At 42.2% G+C, this 16,562-nt stretch overlaps 1 long non-coding RNA gene across 1 annotated transcript; it reads left to right on the top strand.

Moving 5' to 3' along the window:
- The first annotated feature begins 15,455 nt into the window (after positions 1-15,455).
- On the top strand, positions 15,456-16,541 carry LOC311047785. The gene is made up of 3 exons (XR_014601048.1): positions 15,456-15,610; positions 16,283-16,358; positions 16,501-16,541. It is a non-coding gene; the product is annotated as an uncharacterized lncRNA (long non-coding RNA).
- Positions 16,542-16,562: the final 21 nt, after the last annotated feature.

Genomic DNA, 16,562 nt, shown 5'->3' with positions numbered 1-16,562 from the left:
AGTTTTTTGTACCATTGCTGCCATGGCTGTACCTCTGTTGTAGAGCTACATGATTATGGCAAAACTTATCATAACTATAATGGGTCCATATTGAGATCAGTTATTTAAAACATTTATTTATTGTGTAGAATTATTGATTTACTATTGTATAGTAATAAAATACAATATGCCTCAAAACATTACCCTGCCATATTCAAGAAATTAAAACAAATATTGAATAGCCTAGCAAAAGGCATTATAATGTCTGCAATTGCATTATTGCACACACAGCCAAAATGCATTAATAATATTAGGTCTGCCATTCCTTCCTTTTGAAGAAGTCACTTTCAGTTTCACACACACACACACACACACACACACACACACACACACACACACACACACACACACATACACACACACACACACACACACACACACACACACACACACACACACACACACACACAATCAAACAGAAGCGTTCACAGCTGGTGTTAATTATTTAGCCCTGCTAAATAACTAACGTTACACCCTCTGACATGTGGATTCTAGTTTTCAAGTTGACAACAGCAAATCTTGGTTACAAAGTTTGCAGGGCAGGCTATTCCTTCCCTTACTACTTCAGTTCAGATGGTGGTGAGTGAGGGGAGGGGGGGGCGATGCGGGGAGGAATGAGGCTGGGCTGAGTGCGCCCGTAGAGAAGCAGCAGTGTGTACCCTTCCATACGGAGAGACGCTACTGATCTATACTTCTCCATACATAGGTGTTTTACCGGATTTGTGATTTTTGCTCAGATTGTGCTGTTTGTGTAGGACTTCTAACGCCTTTGTTTGAACGGCTTTTAGCGCATCTAGGAACCGATATGCAGAACCGAAATTACATATTTTGTTTGGGTACCCGGTACCGACAATTTCTTTATCGGTTCCGTACCGGAACCGTATTTCGGTACCCAACCCTAATCATGTGTCACTTGCTCGCATAGATCAGTTCTTTTTGACCAGCGACACCATTTTACCTATGGATTAGGCTTAACCACGTAAGCACTAATTTGTACTTTGGGATACAAGCTCACAGCTTGTCTTAAGAAGTTTTATACACTGACGATTTTTCAAAATTTGAGAACTTTGATAAACATATTTTTTAAGTCTTTAAACCTTTGCCTATAATGGCATGCCCAAAATGGGTAAGCCAGGATTAATGTGGTTAACTACATTAATCTACAATCTTTCAACGTGTCGCACTATGAGATTGTAGATATTTGTAAAGGGGTAAAAAAGGAGGGGGCCCATTATAGACCCCTGGCTGACACCGATAAACACATTATTTAGGAACATAATGGATTGTAAACGGTCACAAAAGATATTAACCCTCATTCAATATACACACGGCCACATACAGGCAGGCTTACTGGACGTTGTGTACTTGTACATATACATAAACAGAACATATTTGCATATCTGGTTTAATAAAGACATAAGCCAATCCTTTTACAGCTTCATAAGTCATAAGGGGAACATTAGCTTTGATGTGTTTTGGCAATTAAAGCAAAGATGTCAACATGTGTGTTCCCAAATATGAGATTTATGATATGAGAGCATTGGCCGTACTGACGCACGCTGGAATGATTACCAACGTTTGTCTGTGACTGTGTTGTGGTATTAAATCATGCTGCAGTGTTTTTAAGATCTTACCACAATACTGATATTCAGCATGATGTACAATTTTTTTTTTTAAATTTCAATTGAAAAGAAAAGGGGCAATCCTTCTTGAAGGTAAAGCCTTTATTGAATAGCTATAATTTCATTTTAGAAAAAAAAACATGTGTCCACCTACAGAACTCGGCCTTTATGAATTGAATACGCAGGACCACAATGGAAACAAGCCCTCAGGGATTTTTGTGTTATCCTTTTAGCATTATTGTGTAGGCCTTACTGTGCCTCTGTACTTTTTGCAAACTGCTGATATAGAATTCAATCAATCAATGCCACACAGCAATTTGCATGATGCTCAAGCAATGGCTGAACATGGCTTTGCTATCATGCTGCCTAGGATGGCAAATGAACAGTGATATGTTGGATGGATGGATAGGCTTTTAGTTTAGTGGTGTTAGTTAACAAAATTCAGTGTCGTAAACATACATGTCGTTACAATACACAATGTCATTTAGAACATTGGTTCTCAAAGTGGGGTCCGGGGACCCCCAGGGGTCCTTGAGGGAGTTCCAGGGGGTCCCCAGCTAAATGATAGATTAGGCACCAAATGGACCCTTATGGGTCTGTAACTCTGAGAGTGTACAAATTGAACCAAATGGACCCTAACGGGTCCATTTGGTTCCATTTGTACACTCTCAGAGTTAAATTGACATAGATTTTACAATATAAATTGCGGTCCAAGTGATAGAAATGCCATTAAATGGGGGTCCGTAGCCCTAATGCATGTCAAATTGGGGGTCCTTGAAATTAAAATGGTTGAGAATCACTGCTAGAGCCGTAAAAAATCTTCTCTTATGGGGGTCCCTGGTTTATCTTTTGAAATGGGGGTCCGCGGGCTAATAAATGTCAATTTGGGGGTCCTTGACATGAAAAAGTTTGAGAACCACTGATTTAGAAAAGGGTTTGAACAGCTGCTTTTTACAACAAACCCTCAAACGTGTTGCTCTGCTCCGTTCCCCAGGTGGTGAAGCTTCACACCAAGCTGGGGAAACCCATCCCTTCCACGGAGCCCAGCGGTGGTCACCCAGACCTCCTCCTCCACCACGGCCGCCCCCAGTAAGACCCCCTCCTCTGGCCTGGGCAGCTCCAGCACCACCTCTTCGTCCCTGTCCATGGGCACCTCCTCCTCCAATGCTTCTGCCTCCAACCCACAACTCCTCCTACCTGAAGCCGGTCAACATAGTGAGCGGTGGCGGGGGGGGGGCAACAGTCTGTCGTCTGCCAACTCCACCCCGCCCCCGTCAAGAAGGCCTCCGCCCCCAAGATGAACTCTGTCGGTCAGTATTGTCGGTATTTGACAATGACTTCATTCTTCACCTTGTTGCCATTATGCTCTGTACTGTGTTTTTGCTGTATTCCTGTTTGATTAGTATAGCTCTGCATTTAACCAGTTCAACCACATGAATCCTAGCGTCCCTATTCGGGGCTTGTGAGATTGATGAGTGATAGAAAAGGGCGGGGCCAATTACAGACCCCTTGCACACCCATCTAAGTATATAGGGTTTAAGTCATTGAACCCCTATGTACTTATCACACAATGAATAAAGAAAACGACTTCGATTTTCACTTTAAAAATGATGAAACATTTTTGTTTTGACAATTTGCACCTATAATGACGTGCCCAAAATAGGGACACCAGGTTGAAAGTGGTTCAAACACTCATCGCTAATAAAGAGTGAAGCTGGTTTCACAGAGCGTGCTTTGCACTCAAAGGCTGCATGTCAATGTCTGGATAAGTCTCTGCCAACTTGTGTAGTGATGGACGGCGACCAGGCGTGCGTTTCCAAACCTAACATTTCTTGAAGTTCTGTGCCTTGTAGAATAACAAGTGCATAACCTAGTTTAACCATGCAGTCAAATGGCCATTAGTTCACTCCTGGCCCTTGCAAATGGAAACGGTCATTGTTTTCCTTTTTTTTTTTTTATTATTGTGATTTATTGCATTTGTATGCTGTCCATTAGTCAAAGCATCTGTGGACTAGTGACTCCTCAGTAAAATGTAAAATGGAATGTCACAGTTTTAAGTAAACCAATACTAAGAATCTTTGAATGGGATTGTGTGTTAATAGTGATGTTTTGTTTGTTTTTGCATGATCAAAATTTTTATTTGCAAATTCTTATCGGTTAATCAATTAATTTTTTGTGTGTATTTACGATTAGAGGTTGGGTGTTCACTAATGTCTATGGTAAGTTTACGGTAACTTTTGATTGAAAAATAAGGCCCTGCTACAAATAATAACTTCTCTAGCTGTGGTCTTTTGGAGCAGTAAGGATGAAGTCATTAGGAGACACAATTTTGGGTTTTATCGTATTTGTTGGCTGTTCACTTCATCCAATGCCATCTGCAAACTCACAGCACCTTGCATCGCCTATTTTCGCCACTAAATAGGCAATTTATGAAATATTGGAAGAGGGTTTGTGCCCAATAGCAATGGTCTGAGACTAAAGAACCCTACCTCCCCCTTCGCCCCTTGCAGGAGGAAACAAACTGCAGACCACGGCGAAAGCGGATGAGATGAAGGCGGCGGAGATATCCAAGCCAACGCCACCCTCCATGGCTGCCCCAGAGACCAAGAATGATGTCTCCGATTGGCTGACTGCGGCGGCGCTAGCTGCACTGCAGAACGACGTGCAGCCTGTTGGACACGACTACGTTGAAGAGGTATTCTGACAGTTCACTTGGGTGTTGCTTGCCAAAAATAACTGATCTACATGCTAACACGTCGCATCACGACACATTGTTAGCTTGTAGATCAGTTATTTTTGTGAGTATAAATTGTCCTTTTTTTTAGTAAGGCAAAAAAGTGTGCACAACTGCAGCAGCCCAAATAGGGAGACAGCTGTTTTTTGTTTAATAAACCCCACTGGCCATGAACCAGAGGGGAAGGCCAGTGCTGTGGATGTGGGGATGTAATCGTTCTATATTGCACTCCATCAAACACAAGTATAAAAGAGTTAAAATGAAGACTGGCTCTGAGTCTGCCGTACAATTGTATTTTTACGGCGTTGCTCGGCCATACCCTACCTGTCTATGAGAGGGTCTGTGTGTCACAAACCACAGGACCGATCAGTGCTAAACTTTGCATGCACGCTACACAGAATTAACTCCACATTGGAGCCATGCTGTTGGATCCTATAAGAGTTCAAGTTAAAAACCACTGCTATAGAGGGAATTGAACATTTTGTGTTACCCATCTCCTTAGGTCCGCAACGATGAAGGCAAAGTCATCCGCTTCCACTGCAAGCTGTGTGAATGCAGTTTCAACCATCCCAACGCGAAGGAGATGCATCTGAAGGGAAGGAGGCATCGACTGCAGTACAAGGTTGGGACATTTTCATAGGTGCAGGCACAAGTGTTATTATTCCTAATGTAAACCACTCACAAAATGTAAGGAAACTTGAATTTGGGCCATTATATCTCCCCTTTACTAATACCAATCAGTAAAGTGTTATATATCATTTTTATCGGTGATTAGTCACCTTTACAACGAGGTACAGCTTGTAAGCATCGGGCATTCATGGATTGAGCAACACAGGCAAACGTGTGGGTAGCGCCGAGCAAAAATGTGCCAAAATGGCCTGTTAGACTTTTCTGGTGGAATTCACTCTCGTTTTGTCACTGTTCAGTTGGTATTCACCTTTGTTGCTTGGAGCATTTAAGATTGCACCCTCCCACAGTACTAAGGACAAAATGATAAGAATGTTGGCCATACACTTCACAAATTTTACACTCAGTTTCAGGGTCCTCAGTAGCGTGTGGAAGATCAATATGCAGCCACAACAGCTTCGCACCTCCTCCTCATGCTGGTCACCAACCTGGCCACTTTCTGCTGTGGGATGGCATCCCATTCCTCAATGAGGATATGTTGCAAGTCAGCCAATGTGGTTCTGTTGGTCACGCTAAGACGTACAGCACGCCCAAGTTGATCCCACAAATGTTCAATTGGGTTGAGGTCTGGACTCACGGCAGGCCATTCCATCCTCTCCACTCCCAAATTCTGGAGGTACTCTCCGATGATCCTGGCTCTGTCGGGCCGAGCGTTGTCATCCTGGAGGATGGCATTAGGTCCCATATTCTGAAGGTATGGGACCGCCACTGGCTCCAGCATGAGGAGGAGGTGCGAAGCTGTTGTGGCTGCATATGGATCTTCCACACGCTACTGAGGACCCTGAAACTGAGCGTAAAATTAGTGAAGTGTATGGCCAACATTCTTATCATTTTGTCCTTAGTACTGTGGGAGAGTGCAATCTTAAATGCTCCAAGCAACAAAGGTGAATACCAACTGAACAGTGACGAAACGAGAGTGAATTCCACCAGAAAAGTCTAACAGGCCATTTTGGCACATTTTTGCTCGGCGCTACCCACACGTTTGCCTGTGTTGCTCAATCCATGAATGCCCGATGCTTACAAGCTGTACCTCGTTGTAAAGGTGACTAATCACTGATAAAAATGACATATAACACTTTACTGATTGGTATTAGTAAAGGGGAGATATAATGGCCCAAATTCAAGTTTCCTTACATTTTGTGAGCAGTTTATTATCTTTGGCTGATGTCGCTTGCTGATAAGAACTGATCTTCAAGTCATGTTTTAGCTGGGACAACGTTATTTTTAGCATGACATGTTTTTAGACCGAAGCGAGTAATCTACACGACCCAGGACACTAGACTGAACTATTTTGAATGGTTAAACAATAAGTCATAAGTTGATCATGCCGTCATCTGTCCTGACATTTCCTCTTCACCTGGTCTTTTAGAAAAAGGTGAACCCTGACCTTCAGGTGGAGGTGAAGCCTAGCATCCGTGCCCGTAAGATTCAGGAGGAGAAGATGAGGAAGCAGATGCAGAAAGAAGAGTTCTGGAGGAGGAGAGAGGAAGAGGAGCGCTGGAGAATGGAAATGAGGTACGATGAGGTCTTTGATGACCAGCTGATGTTTTTTTGTTTTTTTAACTTGCGTCTCCATTCTGGGGAAAACATCTGCCGAAAATAGTGCAGATGTATTTTCCACGGAGATTTGATGTAGAGGGGAAAACGTGAGGGAACCAAGTATAGACCGCTGGGTGATCCCAGTTGACTAAGTATATAGGGTTTAAGTGGTTCATCAGTGGACATTCTCCATGTCTAATCTGCTGAACTCCCAGGTCACTGTTTTTTTTTTCTTCCCCAAACTGCTGAAACTTTCCAGGAAGAAGAGCACCACTGGGATGACAGACGCCGTATGCCCGACGGAGGCTATCCTCAGGGGCCCCCTGGGCCGCCCGGTCTCTTGGGGGTCCGGCCTGGCATGCCCATCCCTCAGCCTCAGGGACCTGTGGTAGGTCCTGGGTCCTCTGAATGTTTGGGCGGTGTAGCCGTCCCTATATGTGAGGTTGGGACATTGACATTTGCTGAACTGTGATTGGCCACCCATTGTACCCCCCAAACCCTGCACTGTGATTGGCCACCCATTGTACACCCCTTCCACCCACAATGGGTGGCCCCTGGACACCCCCACTGACTCTATTCAGCACTGTGATTGGCTAGCGAGACACATGATGAAATTAATAACCTATAAATAGGACTATGCACTTTAAAAAAAAACTTTTTTTTAAAAGTGAGCTTCCATTACTGTGATGACCACTGTGATGACCACACACCTCCCACTTCACACTGGGTGTGATTTTTGGGGCGGTGTAACATTGAACCCCCTATAGGTGAGTTTTGGACACTGACCAATCCTGCACCGTGATTGGCCAATATTCTACAACGCAGTCTACACCCCTAACCCTTCCATTGTTAATGCAAATCGATACTTTTTTCATATCAGCCAATCACATTACAGCTAGTGTCATCACCACTAACTGTAATGTGATTGGCTGACTTTGCAAATTCAGGACTGTGATTGGCTAGCGAAACACATGACACATGTGCAGCCCTATGAATAGCAGTATGGACTTTAAAAAAAAGTCATTTATCCTTTTTTTAAAGTGAGTCATGTTGTGATGACCACACACCGCCCACTCGGTGTGATTTTTTACTATTTGAATGCAGTCTTGCGTTCTGTTAATCAAGTAACTCGTTGCAGAACTATGTCTTTGTCATTAAAAAGTAATTGGTTACAGAATTGCCTACTGAGAATAGTAACTCTGTGGAATACTCTTACATGAACTAAATTGAAACCTCATTGTGATTCCTTTCTTGTCCTGTGAATGAATAGTTTTCTTTCCACCATTTCTCTTTTAGCCGCCTCGTCGCCCCGACTCTTCAGACGATGGCTACGTAATGACCAAGCATGCAGCCATTTATCCCTCAGAGGATGAACTCCAAACTATCCAGAAGATTGTGTCCATCACAGAACGTGCCCTCAAACTGGTGTCGGACATCATCACTGACCAGGACAAAGACAAGGGCAAGGAAGAGGACAAGGAGAAGGAGAAGAAAGAAGTCGCTAAAGACAGGTGAGGCATCTGAGAGAGCTCAACATCTCTTTGTCTCCTCGTGTTTCTGTGTTTAAACTTCAAACATAAAATATACTTAAAGTACTAGAATGTTTGAAAAATAGCAGATCTACAAGCTCATGAGCTTGTAGATCTGCTATTTTCAAGTAGCATATTTATAAAGTAGGGCTAAAATGGCTTTCAAATAATTGTAGTGGAGTAAAAGTACAATATTTGCCTCTGAGATGTAGTGGAGTAAAAGTAATTACAATAGTATATTTGAAATACTCAAGTAAAGTACAAATACCTCAAAATTGTACTTAAGTAAATGTACTTTGTTACTTTACACCACTGCTAGATAGCCTGCCTGTAGATAGTGCTTTTGTAATAGTTTCTAATTGTAACACTCCTCATACTGCATGAGTTGTAACATTATTATGTTTTCTCCATCAAAGCATGCATGCTGTACGTGTGAAACATCTTGACCGGCAGAAATACATCTGCTTTGAGGGACCACTGTCTTTTACATCATTTCTGGAGTGTGGTGAGTGAAACATTGTTCCACAGCATGCCCTATGCCATTGATGGTGTACAAATTATTGGGGTCCATTTGGTTCCATTTTTACACTGTCTTAACATTGATTTTACAATATAAATTGGGGTCCCAGAGATAGACATGCCATTAAATGGGGGTCCATTAAAAGGGTTGAGAATCACTGCTAGAGCCGTAAAAGTCTTCTTATTATGGGGGTCCCCATATCTTTTCAAATGGGGGGCTGTGGGCTAATTGTCAATTTGGGGGGTCCTTGACATGAAAAATTGAGAACCACTGTCATATGCAACAACATGCTGGGTGTACAGTACAAGGCACAATCCATTTTATTTAGGATAGAGTGATTCAATGTCTTCAGTAGGGCTGTCAATCTTCCTCATATGATTGAATTTTCTGTGGCTATTTTAATCCATTTTTATGACACATTAATACAAATTAAATCAATTGCACAACAGATTTATCAATAAGCTTTTGCAATCTTGTTTTGTCTTCAGTTGCCAAGAAATTTGAAATTCCTAGTACCTCAGACTTAAAAGTCTATGATGACTTGAACACTGAAGTTGACGAGGAGGCGTTTCAGTTTTTTATGAAGAAACCAGACCTTGGTGTGTTGGAGATTTGTTCACCCCAAGACCCAAATCCTGAAGGTGAGTTCTGTTGCTTATCAACATGGAGCCTTATAGCCTCATCCATACAGTCCTGGCTAACCTAAAATGTCACACAGGTATATTTTTGTACTTTGAAATGATCTTTGTTTCTATACGCCCAATGTAAGTAAAAGAGAGAAAGTGTCTGAGGAAGAACTTTGTTGGTGTGTGGATCCTTCCGTATCTAATGTGAGCTTTTTACATTACACTTGCCACAAACATTCCTCTCTTGCTAATCACACGTGTTATGTCAACATTATTGCTAGATTCAGTGAGCCCCTCTGCAAGCAATTCCATTGCCAGCAGCAGCAGCTCCTTTCTCAGCTCTGGTGCAGACAATGACGGGGACTCGGATGACACCATCAGTCCTGCTCCAAGAAACAGAGCTGACCTGACTCGTCTCGCTCAGGTAAGCGTTGCTTTTTTGGGGGGGGAGGTCATGGTTTACATTTTCGTCACCTTAAATATACTTGGCCACCAAATGTAGTGGCCTGTAGGACCAGTGCTTTAAAATATTACTGTCTATCCCTGTGTTTCCCCTCCCTTTTTTTTTACTTCCACTTAGATGGTTGAAAAAATTCTGAAGGACAGACCTGGCGGAGAGAGGATCCTTACCGAGTATGCTCGGACAAAAAGCCTAACGGATACCAGAAGACGCGACATGGTGAAGATATTGGTTGCACACATGGCAAGTGAACATGGGTATGTTGTCATCTAAAAATTATGCACCCAATACACAATTTTGGTTGTACTTGGTGCAGGCCAAAATCCTCCTTTTTGCAGAAGGCAGCGGCACAGCAATACTTTTGTTTGGATCTCATACGTGTGTGTGTGTGTGTGTGTGTGTGTGTGTGTGTGTGTGTGTGTGTGTGTGTGTGTGTGTGTGTGTGTGTGTGTGTGTGTGTGTGTGTGTGTGTGTGTGTGTGTGTGTGTGTGTGTGTGTGTGTGTACTCTGTAGGACGAGTCCTTCAAGGCGTGTTAAAGAGGACTATGCAAAGGGCATCACTGCCTTATTCCCATACCTGGCCGATCCCCAGGGAAATTTGGGCTATGTAAGTACATAAAACACCAGTCTAACGCACATTTACACATGCTCATTAAAACCAAATGACACTTTTCCCCCCTCTTTTCTTCTTGTGTTTTAGGAACAGTATTACAGTCCAGTAGATGGGAGTGGGTTTCTGGCATGGCAAGTGAAATCACTTCAAAAAGAAGCATCAGAGGGACAAAAAAAGAGCAGAAATGTTCAGCCACTGACGGGTGTGTGATTTTGATTGTAGTTAGAATTTAAGGGGGAAGTCACATGTTCACACACACACACACACACACACACACACACACACACACACACACACACACACACACACACACACACACACACACACACACACACACACACACACACACACACACAGGAAGAACCAGTGCAACATGTCATGTTTCCCCCAGTCCACTGTCTAGCAACTGTGAAGATGGATCCTTATAGTAAATGCATATCACTGGAAAGTATTGCAGCAGTATATGTGGTTTCTACACTGTTACAGGTGGTCCAAATGCTGGCGACAGAGCTCCCGTCTGTGAGGAAAACCAGCTAACCACAGAAACCCAGTGTTGTGAGGCCATTGTATATGTGGCTGTATGTATGTATTTATGTATGTGGCTCTTCAACTGCCTTGCATTAACCCACTAAGACCTGAGGAAGCGTCTGTGTCACTTTTTCATTTGAGCTAAAAAGCATTATTTTACACTTTGACTATTCAAAAATAGCAGATATACAAGCTCATAGCGCGGCACCGAGTGCCGCGCTATGAGCTTGTAGATCTGCTATTTTTTGAAAATATATATTCTTTTAAAGCGAACAATAACTCAAATCTTTGCTTCTGGGGGTCCATGGAACAAAATATTTTGAGACGGGGGTCCGCGGCCAAATTCATATCATTTTGGGGGGTCCTTTACATTTTGCAGAATATAAATTATACAGCAGAAAATGTCCTTATGGTTCATCTTGCATATTGCGGCAATAAAAGTGATTCTGGAGGCTACCTAATCGTGACCAAAACATCCCATTGCGATCCGGCTCTAAACTGTTTGCAAACGGTGACTAATTTTAATAGCAAGACTAATAAAGTTCTCTTTTCACAGACTGGGACCAGTGTCCAGGGGCATCTGGACAGCATCACAGAGAGCCTTCAACCCTATCTGCTTGCTGTGGGTACCCAGAAGAGTGTGATTCACAAGTACTTCATTGTGATTGACAAACGTGCTATCCCTTGTAAGTCACCCAGGGGTTGACACTAACGCCTGCCCGACTGCCCGGGGCAGGTAAATAAAATGGTAGGGCAGGTGAAGTTTGCTATCTGGTTGCCCGACGGGCAGGTGCGCATTTTGAGTGGGGATGCAACCGTTTTTTGTTTGGTATAAAACATAACACGAGATATCCGTCTTTAGAGACTTGAGCGTGGCCAGAGCGCTCTGTCTCCCCCTCTCCCTCTCTCCCACACACACACTGAACCTGCGACACGGCGAAAACAGCTAATCTACAAGCTCACATAATACTGAAGACACGGGCACGCAACTAGTTATAAATCACCGGGTTGCAAAATCACGTTTGGAATCTAGTGTGAAGAGATACGTTTGTGAGAAAGTGGAGTTGATGACGAGCATGGCTGCTTGCATCCCACCCGCGATATAAAACAAAAACACCCGCTGACTTTTGTCACATGTGCTGCAGTTCCCTACTTGTCTCTAACTGACGTGTAAAAATACAAGAAGCAGCTTGTAAAGCCTTCCTTATGTCAGTATCAGTTCAAAACGGCAGCGCAAGCCCAGTACCTCCGTCAAAGCTTAACACTTGTCAAGTCAGACGAACGTTAATCTCTCAAGAACAGATTCTGCACTGCGTTGGAATCTGTCCTGAAGGTTCGTCAGAACGTGTACACACTGTGTGGGAGTGGGCGTGCCTTCAGATCAGGAAGCAACTTTACCCAATCAAATGTAGTGGGCGGGATTCACGTGTCCGTCGATCTTCCCTGCTGGAAACTAACCGAAACTAATTTAACAATAGCGTCCGCGGAGCAGACAAAACCACGGAAAGATATTCACATTTGAACTTACTCTTTCATCATAGAAACAAGTGGGCTTATAACCAAAACAATCCATGTTCTCTGGGAGAAGTGGTGTTAGTGTTCCGTGTAGAAATATTGTTAGTGGGAATGAAAATGTAGTCGCACCACCCGGAAGTGGAGCGGTGAAGGCAGACTTAAACCCCTGTTTCCTTGCGCACGTGTGCTTCGTCGGCATTGTCCCAGAGTGTAACTGAGGAGGAACGAACAGCAGAGGTCGCTGTTTTTCCTTTTCAGTTGTACTCTGGGTTCCGAGATTGGACGAACGTAAACCCTTGACTTCAGGTCGATGAACTTCAAAATAAGAGCGCTTTGGCAAGTTATGGAAAAGTAAGTGTCTTCTGGTCTGTGGAATGTAAAATAAGAGCACTGTTGGCCTATAACATGCTGTTTTCACTAAAAATATAAAATAACAAGTGTTAAAGGTAGGGTAAGTGATTTTCTTTTGTTAAAATAAGTGTTAAATTAGCTCTATATTCTGATAGTACTCATTGCTATAGAGTGTTTGTTCAGTAACATGAGTCTCCATGTCTCACCAGCTCTTTATCAAACAACAACTATAATAACAATAATTGATAGGACATTATACCAAATATATTGATGGTGTTGCTTACAGTAAAGGTACCAATAATACAATTGTGTTAATAAATAGTTTAAACTATATCTGCTCTGCTTTGTCTCTACTTATTATTCTTTTTACCATGTGGTTGAAAAGTGAATCTATATGTTTGGTAATGTATTTAGTCACATGTATTTAACATTTACAATGAATACAGATGTGTGTGTTTTTTGGGGGGGGAATTACTATTCACGATCAGAAGGGTTCTTCACTACTAAAGCTGAACAAAAAGTGAAACTTTGGAATGTAACCTCTCATTAATGCCTAAGCCCATACACATATGAACATAATACACAAAAGTTGTTTGTTTAACTGACAATATTTTTTGCCTTCTACAATCTGGTGTTTTAATTTATTTGACGAACTTATACACTTAACGGTTTGATCCATGCAAGAGTCAAAGCTTGTAATTGAAATTGTTGTCAGACTATAATCTCTGCCTGCTGGATGGAATGGACTTCAATCCCTCTACTGTGTGTAAAATTGTGAAGCAATCTCCATGGACATTAGAGCTTATCCAAAACTCCTGCCTGGTGATGACAAGTCTGTCACAATGTAGGCTAAACAATAGTTTTTCATTGTGGTATTGATGCCATTCAGTAACATTGATGTGCCTGATATGCTGGGGAGTATCTATTTTACAATATACAAAATGGTATGGCTTCAACCCAGCTACTAGCCAGGTCGACAAGTATCGTAATGGTTCCACATGTATTATATGGTGAGACATTCCCAAGTACATTACAAGGTATTTAATATCTATTATCAGGCTGGGGAAAATAGGTGCTGAATCTTATACTCACAAAACATGACATCATAATATAAGGAAAACGTGAAATGTCTTCTGAGTATGTACAACTTGTTTGCAAATAGCAGATATGCCATTTATTCTATATACACAGGGTATTGTCTCCTCACAATATCTCAGATCAGAACAATAAGGTGCTCAACATTGTAACAGGGCCTTTTATTTATATGGTATATATTTCACCACGAATGTTTAGCAAAATGTCCTGATTCCCAAATCATACCCCATCAACCAAGACTGTTAATAATGGAAAATTATATTATTGAGCATTGGAACACACGTTTAATTTAATGTTTAATATGTCCATAATGATTGATGAAGAGCATAGAGTTAAAAAAATAAATAAGGGACAGCGCCCTCTATGTCTTGTCCGTCAGACTGCAGATGGACCCTTCAGATATCTTCCCAAATCTCGCGAGAGTGTGTTGCTGGGATAGAGAAAGAGAGAAAAGTCAATAACAAAGTTGATTTCCTCCTCATTTGTGTCTCTAAAAAAAGCCATTTTAGTATGAAAATCTTGTACATATTGTGTGTCTTGTGACAATTGGGTCCAATATTTAGTTCAGTAACCATGGAGCTAAGGAATGGTTCAGAAGCTGTGTTCACGTTCACAAAATAAATATTGGAATTGGTCTATTTGTTCTATTTGATGCCTCTTTGTTATGCATCTTTTGGGAGGCCAAATACAGGCTTATATTTTTGTAACTGTCATTATTCGACTGTTCTCTTGGGATAAAAAAAACTAAAACAAAACAATTAAACGTCAACGGTATAGTTTGAATTACCGGCTTGCTCCTCCGGACGCGAAACGTAACGTCTGGGGGGTGACAGATACATTTTTACACCCACCCTTTGTTATTGTGGTCCAAGTGAAGACGATGATTACTTTTAATTCAAAGTCATGTGTAATAATTAAAAGTAACTTCCCCTACACTGTCTATGAATTGACCTTCCTTCTCTCCGTGTCTTCTGGGTTGCAGTTGGAGGTTCTTCACCTGCTGTCTCCAGAACAGAAGGCTGAGCTGCTACTGAGGCCTGAGGTTGCAGGCCTGGACAACGGGACCCTCAGCCTGGTCTTCCACAGCTTGATGACCGGTGGTCCTGGGCCCACCCCCACCTCCACCCCCGGATACACATACACCTCACATAGCCCCTACTCACCACCATCACCACCACAGAATAGCTTCAGAGAGGTTGCATAGCTTTAAATATTATACATTTCTTTCATCCAATTAAACTTTTACCAGATTGTTGATGGTAATCTTCATAACCTTAAACAATATTATTTTGTTCTTTTTGAAACACTTGCAGGTGGTGAATGGGTTGATGGGAGCTTTCAGACCTGTTGGGAGCCTCGTCAGTGAGTTTGTGTCTCTCACACGTGAGGTACATACAGCGTACATACATATACTATATGCATATGAGAAGCCAATTACTTGTTTTTATATGACTAGTTTATTATGATAATGCATATTACATCTGCTAACCTGACATGACCCTGACATTCCTATCTATCTGTTGCTCTCCAGAGAAATGTATCCGAGATCGGAAGCATGACTCTGACCTGGACCCTAGCTGAGCTGGCTGGCATGTACACGCCACATAATACGTCCATAGCCCAACCAATGGAAGAGTTTGATGTGACAAATGTGGAGGATTGGTTCAACCATGTTGTAACGCCACTATTACAGAGATTCTTACCCCATGGGCAACTCCCTGACCAAATCAAGTATGCCTTCCACCAAGTGTTGTAAGTACAATTCATATTCTTTCATACAGTGAGTAGATGCATGTACAGTCCAGCGTCCATGTCTTTCCAATTATGTTGTGCAGGCTAGTCTTGACCAAAGTCCCAGATTTTCCTGGATGAGCCGAGCTAGTTTAATTAAGAGTGCCGGTGGTGTTAGTGGACTTCTGTTTCCTTTCACATTCAACCCAACACAACACAAAATAATGGAAATCAACACTAGGGCAACGTTTATTTATGGATTAACTCAAAACGTTTCTTTGAATATTACATGCGAGATAGCAAATATTGAGTGAGTAATAACTGGAATTGTTGATTGTAACCTTAAACAAGTGACCCAAGCAAGGCAGGACACAACGATTACAAAAGGAAAGACAAACACAAGCCCTTTACTAAGATGTGAACACAGGGTAGGGGGCTGAACAAAGTACAAATTATTAAAGGGAACTTAAATACAAACCGACACAAGGAATTTGTCACTTTGTGATAGTGAACCTAACAAGACAAAGGTCAACAATGTCCTGATTTTGGAGTGATAACAAAGGTCAGCCTGTGGCCACCCTCTGGTGGCCATCCAGAAATATTGCAGGTTATGTCCTTTGTAAGTCCCTTGTTTTGTCCACTGTCCATTATCTATGAATATGATGCTGATTATTGTGCTTGCTAGTTGAACAGCTATTTGGACATGGGCAATGACACCACTGAGGTCCAGGACACTTGCAGCATCACCCTTGAAGAAAGATCATGTGGCGTGAGAAGGCTTTATTAATTGTTTCTGAAATTCTTTAATTTAAATGTATTACACAAAGGATTCCAGATTCTATTCTAGATGTCGTCGGATAGGAAAGTCATGCCTGTACATCCATTATCCTTCTCCCCATCTCTTCTACCAGCTTACCAACGCAGTGGAAAATGTGGCCCGTTTCATGCACTGTGCATGTACAACTCTACTTTT

Source organism: Gymnoscopelus microlampas (assembly GCF_963454915.1).
Source record: "Gymnoscopelus microlampas genome assembly, chromosome: 1".
In the NCBI taxonomy this organism is placed as follows: Eukaryota; Metazoa; Chordata; class Actinopteri; order Myctophiformes; family Myctophidae; genus Gymnoscopelus; species Gymnoscopelus microlampas.
Note: the sequence above shows the minus strand (reverse complement) of the source record. Positions and strands in the feature narration are given on the sequence as shown.